This window comes from Apaloderma vittatum, unplaced genomic scaffold (assembly GCF_000703405.1).
Source record: "Apaloderma vittatum isolate BGI_N311 unplaced genomic scaffold, ASM70340v1 scaffold19724, whole genome shotgun sequence".
Classification (NCBI taxonomy): domain Eukaryota; kingdom Metazoa; phylum Chordata; class Aves; order Trogoniformes; family Trogonidae; genus Apaloderma; species Apaloderma vittatum.
The window spans coordinates 17,595-32,166 of NW_009714575.1; positions in this window are offsets into that span (position 1 = coordinate 17,595).

Sequence of the window (14,572 nt, forward strand, 5' to 3'; positions counted from 1 at the left end):
TGGTTTGTCACAGGTCACCCTCTCGGGGCTCCATTTGGCTCCCGCAATGCTCTGGGAGCATCACCGTGGTGCAGGGAGTGGGGAAAGCCAAGCCCAGCTCCCTGCCTCCCCGCTCCGCAAATACGTCCGGGAGCCGCTGCCTCGACATCTCCTTCGCTCCCCGGCTGCCTCCGGCAGCTCCTGGGCACCGGGGATGTGCATCACTGGCCTTTCCTGGTGGATTTTACATCTGGCACAGAGCTCTTTCCTTAAAATAGGTAAGGGAGTTGTGTGATGGAGGAGAGCAGCTGGGGAAGGAGGGACCCTGTGGTTCTGCACCGAGTACACAAGCTAGGTGAAATCCTGACAATATTAACCTGCAAGAATATTGTGATCAACCTTGTGAACCTGTTACCAACTAGAATATACTGTATACTACATGATAGACTTTTGTATAAAAAACAAAACAAATTAAAGCTATAGGTACATTGTAATCTTTGATGTGATTGAAAAAAGTGTCCTAGATTGTATTAATTAAAATAATGATGAGCATATTGAACTGTTTTTCGTATTTATGCCTTATAAACTTGATATATTACACATGATAAAATTAAACTGCAAGAATTATAAAATGATACTCTGTTTTGGGGGCAAATCCAATTTGCTTTTCCTAAAAAAAGAGTGCTGCTTGAAAGAAGCTCAATAAATCACGTGTGCAGAAGAGCAAGAGCAGGATCTGCCCCCAAATTACTTTTTAGAATTTTTTTTTTAATGGGGCTTTGGTTAATGTACTATGTAATAATTTTATTTTATAAAGTTACTGTACAATGTTGCCTTTTGGTTCATTTAAATATAACACCAAATAAACTTGAAAATTACAGTGTCCTAAGTTTTAATGAGACAGTTATAATAATTTATTACTCCATTGCTTTCCCTCTTTTTTTTTTCTAGGGACATCAAGATATCCATGGCATTCTAGTGTCTCAGTGTTAGATAACTAAGCAGCCTATCTAGTTCTTGGCAGAACTGCTAATGAATTTTTCACTTGTGAAATAATAAGATGGCAGAAGATAATGAAAAATGAGTTTGTTTGGTTTCTTTTTTAAAAGCTCCTTTGCATCACATCATCTCGGCTTCTGGGAGATTAGCTCCTGACACTAATCATAATATTCCATTTTGTAGGTTGTTTCATGACTGAGTTTTGCCATATCAACTCTTTTAACAAGGTCATGACTAATATTTTGGTATCTATTTTACTAATGTGTTTATGCAACCACTGTACCTTTTAAGTCAGTGCTGTAGATAACTATTTATAGTCACCTATCAACAGGCAATCACTTTGCTCAGGATCTCTTTATGATTTTAATTTGCTGCTTTTGACTTGTTAATTGCAAAACCAGTTTGTCTTAAAATTCCAAGCGTTGAAACAAAGATAAAGCTGAACCTACCACTGAAGGTAACCCAGCATCAGAGGTTTCAAAGGGCAGCCACAGAAAAGAGGATGCAAGTAAATAACGAACAATGATGTGAAAACATAGTAAAGTAAGATCTTGGTTTTCTAGTCTCTGCTGCATAAGTGCCTTTAATGCATTGCTCTAGCAATTCTGGTCAGGATGGGGAGTTCTGGTCAGAATGGGGAGTGCTGACTGCTCTCTGTGGGGCTGGGCCACCAGCTCCAGCCTCGGGTGCTCTTGTGGTGTCAGTCAGGCTGCAAACCAGCCCAGGCTCCTGGGAGAAGGACTGTGATTCATCATTTAGTGTTGGGTTCAGGCTGGGAGATGGTCATGTGGATTTGCATCAGTTTCAGGTTTTTCTCTTGTACCCATTGAATCCAAAAGCTCACAAGTAGAAGTGTCCTCTGGAATTTTATGTTACAGCATGAATCCAGGAGCAGCTTTCATAAAAATGTCAAGTGTGAGCTGGCTCATGCCAAAAAGCACTCTGACATGACATTCCTCGGCCAAGAAGCTGGATATGTAAGATATATAGACCTCATTTGGGTCATCTCTGGAAGGCGAGTGCAATGTTGTGTTGACGAGCAAAACCCAGCCCCGCGATCCCATGAATATATTGCTCACAGTAATCACTTGTACCATTTGAATAAACTCTTTATTTCAGATCTAGCTCTTGACGAATGGCTGTGCCTGATGCACAAGAGTCACAAGCAAAATATTGGATGTCGAGCCGTATTCTGCCCTCCAAGGTGCTCCTGTGACTCCATCCCATTGAAGCTGCACGTGGAGGAAGACAAAGTAGCCAGTAGCCTGCCTGCAGCAGTGCGATCTTATTGAAAGGAGAGGTCAGTTGTGTTGGTGTGCACTATGGGAAAAGACAAGCAGCTGTGGAAATAACTATGAAGATGAGGTACTTTCTTTCATCTTATTTTTTCATTTTTATCTTTGCAGGAAAGAACACTGCATCCTGTAAAGTGCTGCTCTGCTGATAGTTCTCCAGCAAGCTTGATCACTTTGGATGATTTTTGAGACCTTGGACTACTTGATATCTTGCAGGCTATTATGTAAATCTATGATATTCATTTAGAAACTGGAGCAAAATCTTCAAAAAAGGAAGAAGTGAGCTGTCAGCAGCCAAACTCCTCCCAAAAGTAAGTTCATTTGCTTTTACTTATTTTCTGCAATATACTTGCGGGAGAGCCATAGAGCTCTTCCAAAAGCAATGGTACTTCTGATCCTTCTCATGAGCAGCCGACTGAGGTTTTCAAGGAAAACTAGGTAATGGTACTGGGTGAGCAACTGTGCATGGTACCACTGAACATCAGTGGTCCTGGTGGACCAGCAGTGGGTGAGGTGAGATGTGCAAAGCTCCCTGCCGGACCAGGGAAGTTGTCCGTAAGGCTCAGTACAGTCAGAGGGTTGAGGAAACAGTGGGTGTCTGGAGAAATGGTTGCTGCTGAGGCTGGAGGCTTTTAGAAATTAAGAGCTTTCTGGTAGCAATTGCCCATCCTCAATCCTGCTTCTCCCTGCCCTCCAACACCCTGGATCTGTGGATTTGGGGATATTCCTCTGAGGCACTAAGCAGGTCTCTGGACGTACAGTGCAAGCTCAGATCTTGCCCTTTCTCAAAGTTAACTGGGTTTCCTCAGTGAATAGATGGAATTTTCTGCCAGACGTTGGTGCTTTGGCCTTAGATAGAAAAAATCCCCTCAGGTCTGAGATCTCTTTGTCTCACTGGTGGGGTTGTCAGCACTTAAGGGAATGTGACCTGACCCTTCCTCTTCCCCATCCCTAAAACATCATTAGACCACCCTGGAAATGGCAGGGTTACAAAGATGACTCCCACTTACTTTCATATTAGGCTTTATGGAAGTCACATTTCCAGGCCAGTCTCCCAACCAGCAGGGTGAAAACTGATTTAATTCATTAAGGATTGAACTAAATGAGTGAACTCCTCAGGTAAGAACATGCAGTTCCGATGACTGGTGCTTTAAGGAAAATGTCAAATCCTGCTATTCACAACAAAAATGCTCTCTTTTCTGTGCTTATTTTGAGCTTGTGTGCAGTCTGCATGTTGTCCCCCAGCATATGGTCAGGCTTCAGCCCATGTCCACAGCAGCTGGTGTCCCCCCTAGAAGGGGGGAAAAGAGGGAATTACACATGGTAAAACAGCCCTACCTGGGAGAGAGACTCTAGAGAAATGCTAATTATTCTGCCTGTCCCTGGAAATCATGGGGAGTCTGGTCTCTGTTGAAAAGCTTTGCTGTAAACTCTGCTTTAGTGACAGACAAATCTCTGCTTGTATTGAAAAACCTTGCTGATCTGCCATCCTGCCAGGCTGGCACACTTGCTGCAATAAAACAAGTCTGTGTGTTTTTCCCCAGGTAATGGTGGGGGGAGAGGGGAGAACCAAGGAAGCTGAATCATTTCGCTTCTTTCGTCCTTGTCTTAGTAATGAAATATTGATGTTGAAATTTCCCCTGCCTTTCCTGTCACTAATTTTTTATTTATTATTTTTTTTCGCAATGGTTACCTTGTAAGAGGCTTGTAAAATTGCATTACTAAAATTTATGACTGTGTAGCAAATGTGTGCACGTGCATTAATTCTGTTCAAGGCCAACGTCTGGTAGCTGCAAAATTAATGTAGTGACGCAGTTTCTAGTACAGCTAATGGCTGTTCAGTAAAGCAGAGCTCATGCTTTTCTCACCTTATGGCACCTAATTCCTTGAAACAGCCCTGCCTTGAAGAGTTTGCCAGGTAATGGTTAAAAAAGGGTACATGAAAAACTCATGGATATATATTTTTATACACTTTCGTTTATGCAATCAAAGCCTTGAAAATCTTGGCCTTGGTTCAGTTGGGTTTCAGCTTTGTTGTGTGGTATTTAGTTCAAAGGTTCGAAAGCAGATGTTTCTGAATGCAGTGGATTGAAATTGTGCCTCTTAACCATGACTCTGGTCTGGAGAGGCTCAGCTGGAAGTAGTGTGTTCCCCGGTGAGTTATACCCTGTGCTGTTTGAAAGTGAGTGAGAGATAACAGTTTAGCAAATGATAAATTCATTGATACTGTCTATGTTTAGACTTATGATTTCTCTATGCAAAAAAAAGTCACTTCCTGCTAGAAGGGTCGATTAGTATTTGTAGCCTTTTTACCAATTGAAAGAGAGCTGCTAGTCTGGTATTCCAGACTGAAGACAGATATAATAACATAAATCAAATAACCAATGACAAGGGCTTGTTTGTACACTAGATGAAGAGAAAAGGTTGGAGGAGTATTTTCAGGGTGTTGAGATAGGAATTTAGACAGTGTTTGACAGCACTTTCTTTCTCAAAGCTTTGTCTGACAGCTGAAAGAAAACTGTGTGCTTGTGATCTTGTATGATAGCCTGGTGTTTGGGATATGGTACATGCAAGGTCATTACTGTTAGAGGTAAAAATCTCATCACCTGGGACTCAAAAGGAAAGTATGAAGTGCTAAGCAACTGAGACGTGCTGGAGCTCCAGGGCAGGCCAGTGTCTGGTGGTTAAGTCCAACTGACACTTGTCCCACAAGGTGGGCTCCAACCACAGCAAACCCTGGGCTCACACTCAGAGATCACTGGGCAAAGTGGTCGGTGACAACAGCCTGAAAAGATCTGATGGAGGATAAAAATATCCATTTATGTATAGGAGCACTGGCTCTATCTTAGTTTCCTGGAACTTTTGGAGGGGGCAGTGACACTTTTCTCTCTCTGCTGGAAGACACGAGCTGACAGAATTGAGGCATCCCTGAGATGGACAAGCTTGTGCGGGGTAAAGATAATCTCATGTGAAAGCTTTCAAGACAGTACCGTATGTCTTCCATGTTTTGGGACCAGTCACTTGATTTCTGGGGGCTTTAGTTTAACACTAGTTATTCTTTCTCTTCAGGCTTTTTCTTGCAACAGAGCTTTCCCCTCGTCATGAGGTGCCCAGGAAAAAAGGGGCCAGACATGTGTTGAGATACAAGCATCATCTTGATGCTTATAATGGCATTACCAGTATCATAAATAGTTACAGCCAGATCAGTCATCAGATTTGTAATCCTGGTGGTAATCAGCAATACAACACCTGGGAGGTATTTGGCTCAGCTTGTCAAAGTGATTTGGTATTGTGAGAATGATGAATTGTCACCAGGAAAGCTTTTTGGGGAGGCTAGCAGGAGAGAGAAAAGCAGGGGGAGCACAGCGTGGGGAGAGCAGGATTAGTGTGGCAGGAGACGGGCAGACAGCGAGCATCTGCGCTGGGCCAGCAGGATGAGAGCACAGCAGGGAGGAGAAATTCTTGGACCGGTTCACAGGGAACTGGGAAACTCCAGGATACGGTTCTCATGGGGGATTTTTACTACCCAGACATCTGCTGGGTAACAAATGCGGCTAATCACGGTGATAATGTACAACCCTAATTCACTATAAATTCTCTCCCATATGTTTAGAGTTGTATTTACAGTAGGAAGCGAGGGGTAGTTATTCATGAATCAAGGTGAAGAGAGTTGCTGGTGCAGAGCTCAGCCATATATTGTGGAAAGTAACGTATGACAGGCTTGAACAGAATCCCTCTGAAAGCATGGCTGTATTTCAGGTATTTTAAACAAAAAAAAAAGTGTTTCTGTAATTACTGTTTGTTTTTAAACACACCAGTTGAACTCCTCATTTCTCCATAATCTTTGTGAACCTCGAAGCACGAGTTCACAAGCGGAGTTGATGAAGGTTTATCCACCAGGCAAAATACACTTCCTTAAATTCAGTTCTGCTGATGACAAGGTTGAAAAGGGTTAAGAAAAAAATAAGAAAGGAACCATGATAATGACTGCTTAGCTCACTGGTAGCACATAAAAGGATGTTGTTTTATTGATATACTTCTATGGCCTTTCTTCAGTTGCTGGCAATAATTTTGCCATCTAACTCACCACGGACCCAGAAGAGCACTGTGAGCTCAAATATATCTAATACTGAGGCGGGAAGGAGGTGTCCCAGCTGCCGGAGTTCAGGGCTGAGCACAGTTAGTTATGATGAATTATGGTGCCTTTTCCTCCTGTTCCGCAATTCTCTGCTCCCTGGTTGTGCTTGCCCTCACGCTGCCTCATCGTTGGCGTGGGTTTATTTCAGTAATGAGGCTGTATGCTGAGCTCTGGCTTCAGCCACTCAGGTCCTGGGGATTTGAATAATGGCATTACTGCTTATTCCTCAATTACAGTTTTTGGATATGCAAATCTGTTGATGCTGGTTACTGTAATCCCCCTGCCCTGGCTGGTCCCCAGCTGGGGAATTCTTTGAGCCTGTTGCTGGTAGCCAGGGTTTCCCTGCTGGTTTCTCATTTCCAGCTGTGGGTGAAGGGGAAAACCTTTTAATCAGGCCCCTGAAATAGATAGAGAGCAGGAAGTAAAGAGAGAGCTACAAAATTCAGAAAAGGGGAATATCTTTTTAAAAAGAGCTTAAAGACCCTTTTCGTTTTTATTTTCCTGCAGGTGCCAGGTGGGAAGGGTCATCTCACTCTGTCCCACCTGCTGCAGCAGGGTTTTGTCCTTGCAGTAACCGCCCCCCATTTCTGTCTGCACTGGCTGCTTCCTGCTTGAAATCTGGTTTCAAAGTTTAAGAGATGAGGTAACAGCCAACAGTTTTGAAGAAGGCAGGCTGGCTGCTGCTCTTGGTGGTCTGCTGACTGGTGGAGCTGGGTCAGTGTACGGCAGGAGAGGAGCTCAGCAGAGGACTTGCTTGCTTGGGCAAAGGGATGGAGAAACATCAACTCTCAGCGCCTGAGCCTGGGAGTCCTGGGGTTCCCTGGCCTGACTTGGTTGTTACTTTGAGCAAAAGAAAAATTGGTGAATTGCAGAGTACTTTAACATGTGCTGAGCTGTATATACATATCTAGAGTGGGACTTCTTATTAAAACATGAAATGATTAAACTTTCCCACTTCTACTTCCAATATTTTTTTAATAGTATTTTCAGTATTACTTATTATTTTTTCCCCCCTGTGTCTTTCCAAATAACACTATGTGTGTGTATTTATCTATCTATCTGGAGAGAGAGCAACTTCTTTATTTTCTGGAAGAAATAGGTAAAACAGGAAAATCAATGCCTTTTCAATGGCAAGAGTGAGATCCTGATGCCCTTGAAGTCCAACTTCCTAGGACTTCTGAGGAGGCAGCGTTTCATCCAAAACGCCCCGTGGGGCACTTGTGCTTTGTGTCGTGGGGACAGTTGGCAGAGAGTGTCCTCAGCTGCCAGTCATCGTCCTCTTTTCTTACAGCTTCAGTCCTGTCTGCTAACACTGTGTGCTCCTATGGTACCTGTATCTTGTATTGTTTTTCTTCCCTCAGCCATGGACCTGCTAGCTCCACCTGCATAGACAGCAGTTGTTGAGAAAACCAGTTATTTTGCATCTGAGTTGATAATGATGCTGTGAGAATGTCACTGCAGCATCAGTCAAAATGTTCAGGGAGTTGGGGTATCTAGATGGATTCGAAAGGAACACTTTAGTCTACGCATGGGAACATGTCCCATGACATTATGTGTTAATTGCTGTGATTTATTTCAGAAAAAAGGAGGAAGAAAACCTGGGCAAATGTAGAACCAATGATTTACGAGAAACAACACTGTTTGGAATATAAATACAGACAAGGAGCGTATTTGTTGCTGATGGTGCTATGTTCCCTGGGATAATAAAGCCATTTAGTAACTATTTGCTGCCTCTTGAGCCTGCACACATTTTGTCTCAAAGTTTTTCATCTCTTAATGAGGTTTCCTACCCTGAAGATGTTTCCCAGATTAACAAAAATGGTTGGACAAACATTTATCAAAAGCTTTATTGTAACATGTTAGTACATTCTGCTCCCACATCAGTTTCTTCTGTTCTTGGGGTGTCCCCCAGTACTGCTTTGTCAGCCAGATGTGGAGGAAGACACCTGCACGTAAAGACGTATGTTGTATCAGGGCCTGCTATGGAAAATGTCCTGAGCATCCCTGAGCTCTGCTTTCATGCCATACTTGGCAAAAGCTTGTCATGCTCCTTTCCTGGAAGATTAGTATGAACTGGAACACTTGGGAAGGAATTGTTCTTTACGTGGTTTTGACCCTGTGATTGATATTTTTGGAAGTGTCCGTCTTACTTACCCTGCAGGCATTTCTGCTGCACCATAGAAGTAATGAAAAAAAAATAGCCAGAGAATGAGATTTTCATCTTATTCTATGATAAAGTAGTACACAAAAATTCTTTTCCCTGTGCACAAATGAACTGTATCTTTTTTACGTGAATTGTAATCATGAAAGGGAAAGAACATCCTGGGAACTTATTCTATTATAAAGTAGTACACAAAAATTCTTTTTCACTGTGCACAAATGAACTGTATCTTTTTTACGTGAATTGTAATCATGAAAGGGAAAGAACATCCTGGGAACTGAAGAGCTATGTTTAGGGCAAGTAAAGGACAGCACTGCATGTATTATTTTATCATCAATTGTCTCTAATCTGGAAGATTTCCTCTACAAACCTTTAGGAATCAGAGGGTAGTCTAGTGCTTGGTTTTATTCAGTATTTGACTTGTCTGCTGAGACCAATGGGAAGGGATGAGTTTATTAGGTTGGTATTTGCAGGAAGCTGAGGTGATATCGTCAAGACTCTTTAAGCGTACAAAGTGCCAAGGAATCAACTCTTTATATTTCAGAAATGGTGCAGATGAAAGTTAACCATTCCAAAACATTGCAAAGAAGGAATGTGCTGCCATTGTGCTGTGGAGCAACATGGCACAGTAGAACCAAGAACCAGTCCCAATAAAGGACAGGACTCTAGAGATGTCACTTCATGGCCAAAGTGTCCTACCTCTTAAGTCTTGTCCTGACCCAGCCTCCTTGTAGTGAAAAATTGTAGTCACTGTGAGACCTGAAATGCATTAATAGAGAGATTTCCATCTATGAAGCTGTCCAGATTTCCTGTCTGAATTTTGTTTTATTATTCAAGTTTTCCCCAATAACAGTGGGTTATAATTTCTACTCCTCTCAGTTTGCCATAGATTTTAAGTTGTAGAAGTGAATAAAATTCTTCAAGAATAAGTTCTGCTGCAATGATCCGTTTTACTTAAATATGCAATCAAATGAAAATGCAGCTTCTGAAGACCACTTTAGAACAAGAGTAAAATCTGTCAACTTGTTAGATGCCCTGAATCACTGTAGTCGTACCGGTGGCTTTGATCACAACTTCCTTCATCTCTTTTCATGCTGCTTACAACATTACTCTGTGTAAAAATGTAGTGTATGATTTGCTTTAACCAAGTAAAGACAAATTCATTCAGAAGGCACGAGATGGCCAGTCTCTGGGCTTGAGTCATGTGTAGATCTTGAATGATTTTGAAGCAGTTACTGTGGAGCTGAGGTGCCAAGTGACTGACAGCAGGGCCACACCAGAGAACATCACTGTGCTAGTTATCAACTATAATGAAGTGGAAAGGTGACCTTTTGCAGTCGGGTTTCATTATTTCAGAACTGGAGATGAACTTTCCCCCAAATTGAATAGTGTGATGGCTATCTCTGAGCTAACCCTCCCACGAGTATGCACACCTACACTTTGAGCCATTTGGAAGCTCTTATGGGTCAGGAGCCACACCCTGAAGCATAGCAGTCCTCTCCAGGGGAGCTCTGGTGGTTACCAAAAGAATTCAGCCTTTATTTAGTCGACAAGAGAAGGTTCCTACCACTGCTAAACTGCAGGTACTGCTCAGTTGCCGTTCTGTGCTATGTTGCAGTATTTCAGGAGGAAACATGGAGAGTGACTTTTCTGTCTGAAGCCACATGAGGGGATTCAGCCAGACCGCATGTAATTACCCTGTCTGGAGCTGGGCCAAGGGAGAGGATCTGTGGCTCCCCATCTGCAGGCTTGTCTTCAGCACTTCAAATGAGAGATTGCACGGAACGTGTCCAAGTTAATGAAACAAGCTTGGTTTCTGCCTGGGCATCTCCTGCATCATGTCCACATGAGACACAAGTAACTCACCAGTATGGTATAGCCTGGACTGTTTTCAAAGGCTCGGCTTGCAAGTCCAAATGAAAGAGCAGCTGGAGGCAAGGGCCTTTCCCATTCATTCAGGTGAGTTGTGAAGTGGGTAATGAAAATGCTGTTGTTTTCCAGCATGGGCAAAATAGGTTATTCAGGCAAATAAATTCTGACTGGGACTTTTCCTCTTACAATAGAAACCGTGGCCTTAATCCAGTAAAGCACTTTAGTGTGTGCTTAACTGGAAATTTGTGAGCGGTCCTGCGGATTGCAGGGGATCAGCTCTCATGCTTAAAGTGAAATATGAGGAGTGGGATCTGGCAGGTGGGCAGATGAGCAGTGCCATTGCCTGGGGGCCCTGCCTTATTATCTATGATTATACGGGCTTAGCATTTGGCTGGATCCGGGCCCATTTGAACAAAGAAGGAGGATTAGCAGGCGTGCAAATAGGGAGCAAAGCCAGAGGGTTCCAGCAGTGTCAAACACAACTTTGTTACTCTGACAGAATGTATAAAAGTGAATGAAAAGGCTGTATGATTGCTGTTGCCATCCTGTTAATTAGGCTGAACTCACGCTTCATTAGTGCTACAATATGCTTCCATCTCAACAAAGCCCGATTGGGTGTATGGAGCCACTTTACTAGTAGTAAAATGAAGCCTTATTGGAAAGACCTGTAATTCATTTCCTAAGACAAGTCATGACATAGATTGTGTTGAAATTGCACTGAGGAGACAGATCACATGCTTTTCCTAATGGACAGGAAAAGATGTTTGGAAAACTAAGTTATTTGTCATATTGGGAGCTCTTCTGACCTCATGCCTAATTACATTGCATAGTCCTTTAGCAATGTTTCAAGTAGTTCCCCACTAACACAAATCGAACTGGGCTGCTTTTGCTCTTGCACATTCTCTCAGTGGCATTGTGGAAATACCGTCAAGCAATAAAATCCCTATTTCTTGCTGTCATTGTGGGGAAGAGGGTTTTGCGTATAGCTGGTACAACATCCCTGCAGCAGGAATGCAGTAGAAGCACTAGCACAACTCACATTCCCACGTTCCCTGCTTGCAGCGATGCAAAACAGAACTGACTGAGCAGGTGAATGAAAACTTGACACTGAAGCAAGAGCTGAAGCAAGAGTTGACGTGTGCTGGCTCATTCACTGACCCCAAGAAAACACTGCCCGCAACCCCCGACACTGCCGTATCATGGGCAGACCATGTTCTTTGTAGTAGTGTTATGGTAGATGCTGACCTGGCAGTGATTTTTCTATGGACTCACTGTGCTGGGAAGGGAGTTTGAATAAAATCAGAGCACAGGTCCACACTGGTCTCAACTGGAGAACTGACTTAGTCCAGTCTGCCGTACCAGGCGCTTTGTTAGTGATGCTAGTGGATTTCTGTGCCTGTCTTTGACACCAGATATCTACAGATTAGAATATGTTAGGGCTAAGGAAAAAAAAAAAGATTCCAAAGATTTTTGTTGACCTTGATTGGCTGACCCATCCATTTAGTGTATCATAAGGTAGCTCTCTGCAGTGCGGCCAGCACCATGGGAGTAACCAGTCGTGGGTAGAGAGAAAAAGAGCGAATGGGTGAGAAAGTGGGTGTAGGGAGGACTGACTTTAACGAGTCTGCCACCCAGGGTACAAAAATCAGTTGTGCTCACAAATGTAGGAGTTTGAGACAAAATAATTTCCCAACCCGTGTAACTAATTGCTAGTGACCTAGGGATGTGGGGGCAGGCTGTGTTTTGTGCCGCAGGCATTGTCTCATGCAATGAATCTCTTTTTGACAGGCTGAAGTCAAATGGCGAGTGTTGGCTTTGTTTCACTACAGCAGGATGAATATCATGGTGCTCCACCACCTTACCCAGAAGGCCTTCGTTTGATAGATTCCTTGATTTGATGGATTCCTTCTGGGACCCCTAGTGACAGCATCACTCTGTGCCACAGCCATGTCCAGCAGAGCGGGTCACACGTGGTGATTTTAGAGTCAACTCTGTCCTAGCTCTCATCTTTTCCCGCCTGAATGATTTGGGTTTGTTGTTACTGGTGGTAAGCTCAGGGAAGGGAGATGTATAGCAACATCTTTATATTTTCATGTTTCCTCCTTGTACCATTCTTTAGCCTTACTGTAACCATCCATCTTTATTCATGTCTTCTTATGCTAGATCTAAAAATATCTCCCTCCCTTCATTTCCAGCGCTATACCTTGCAGACCTTAAATGACCCTATATGAGAGGGTCCTAACAGCACAGTCTAAAGGAGAAGAAAAATGGCAGTAAGGTAATGTAGCAAAACTAATTGTCTGAAAGAGCATCTCTGAACTCCTCACCAATTCTGTTTACTCTTGCAACTCAGGCTACTTGTGTTGTTATCCAGCTCCAGGGATGAAGGGCATTTATTGGTATGACCCTGTGAAACCCTTGGATTTTATCTCCGGATGGTTGCAGTCACAAAAGAGTTCTGTGAATGATGGGCACAGTCTCACATTCATGTGCCGGCTGCTAGACAATTGCACGTCCTGGATGAAATCTACACAAGCCCCGCAAAGCCAGGGAGTTACGTTTCTTCACACCGAATCAGATTTGCCCCAGCACTCTGAAATGAGCACCTTGATACAAATTTATAACCGTGACTATTGGGAACCAGAGGTGGTTTTGCAGAGGCATTATTATTTACTGCTTAAATAGACGTCTCTTATTCTTACAGGCATGAAAAATGCTGCACTACAGTAAATTGGGGGAGATCCTGAAAGATTTTGTCCAAGATGCAGTAATGCCTTTCTTGATGCCTTAGGGCCGCCATTACCATAAGCCACAGTCATTGGTTTTCATCAGGTTAGTTTGAATCTGGATCAGATCCCTTGCTCTGCTTTGCCATGCAGCTGTAGAGATGCTTGAGCTGAAACGAAGCAATGGGATAGGACAAAGCAGTGCAGGATAGGAACGACTGTTTTGGTGGCGAAGCCAGCTCAAGTTGATTTAAAGTGATCACAAGAGAGGTGATTTCTCACGTTCTCGACATTATGGTTATGGTCAAGGACTCCCCTATAACTATCTGTTTTCTTAACCAAGTAGTTTCCTAAGCTCATTTTTGTATAGGTTACATATATAACCAAAAGTGAATAAAGAAAATTAGTGCATGAAATAGCAAGAAATTCTAACTGATGGCTCACACTTGTGGGTTTTAGCATATAAAGGCCATAAGAGCATCTAATTTTGCATTTTTCTGGCTGAATTCGTAAATGTGAATAAGAATTAAATGACCTGTTACCAATATGTTCCTGCAGAATAACTTCAGTGACAGTACAAGAAGCAATCCACTTGCAAATGTCTAATCCAGTTACTCTGTGTTTTTTTTTTACATAGTCTTCCTGATGTGAAAGAACCATTTTTTAAAAAGTGATTGGTCAAAATTTGACATGTTGAAGAGCACAGGCTCCCCTCCCACTGCCCTGTGCTTCTGAAATGAGTTTGCAGAGGTGGTGGGTATCATGTGGTACTGGATATATTTTGCTTCACCTATCATATGCCTTAACTCACCACACTGTTTTGCATCTAGGTCAGACATATTTTTATCAAGTATTAACATGCATAAGGGTTTGCCAGTACTTAATAAAAATGCTGCTGAAAACTGCATTCTTCCATCTCTTTATTGAAGCAGATTATATTGTGTTTGAACTGTGTTTGAACTGAAGGTACACTCATGTGAAAACTGTTATATGTATAACCCACACCCAAGCAATAAAAGAGCTCAGTTAATGAAAATCACTCCAAGGAAATCACTGCCCACCCCTTCCAAGATCAATTAGAAAGATTGTTCTGGCATCCCTAATGCTGCTGTGCTACTGCTGTAGTGTAAAGCACCTCTTCCCTTCAGAAGGCTGAGGTAGGGGAGGCTGACAACAATGTGTAATAAACAGCGCTAGGAAAAAAGCATTTATGGTGCTATTACCACCACAAATTCCTGCAGCAAAGGACAACACTTGGACAGTGTAAATATATGAGGTCTCCCTGTGAGGTTCACGTTCAAATGAGCACAAGAACAAAAGGTTTGAGGCCAAAAGCTGTTGCCCAAAGTTGGATCGGAAGGTTTGAACCACCTTTTCAGACAAAGGCTGGCAGAACTCTTTC